Genomic DNA, 374 nt, shown 5'->3' with positions numbered 1-374 from the left:
CCACCAGGAAGAGCCAGGATATATGGTTTTTACAGCTATTAATATATTATCTTACAGGATTCTTACAAATAATACCCTATTGATATACATTTTTTGCGTTAGTTACATCACACTCATGTAGGGTTGAACTCAGGGTGACCTATGACTTCTACCAGTACCCAGTAACAGTCTTACAGTAAACAATAGTCAATCCAGTAGCTATAAAATGGAGCAGAGAAGAGAGGGTGCAAATACCTGCTACTGTATGTAACAGTGTCTCTCTCTTTCTGCTTGTGAGCCATCTGAATGTTATGTAATATTTTGAAGTACTCTTGTCTTATTTGGTGTACACAGTCTATAAGGGATTACCCTGCTCACTCTCCCCTCATAATCTG

The sequence above is a fragment of the Morone saxatilis genome, unplaced genomic scaffold (assembly GCF_004916995.1).
Source record: "Morone saxatilis isolate NCDOM2014 unplaced genomic scaffold, NCSU_SB_2.0 Contig10, whole genome shotgun sequence".
Lineage (NCBI taxonomy): Eukaryota > Metazoa > Chordata > Actinopteri > Moronidae > Morone > Morone saxatilis.
Note: the sequence above shows the minus strand (reverse complement) of the source record.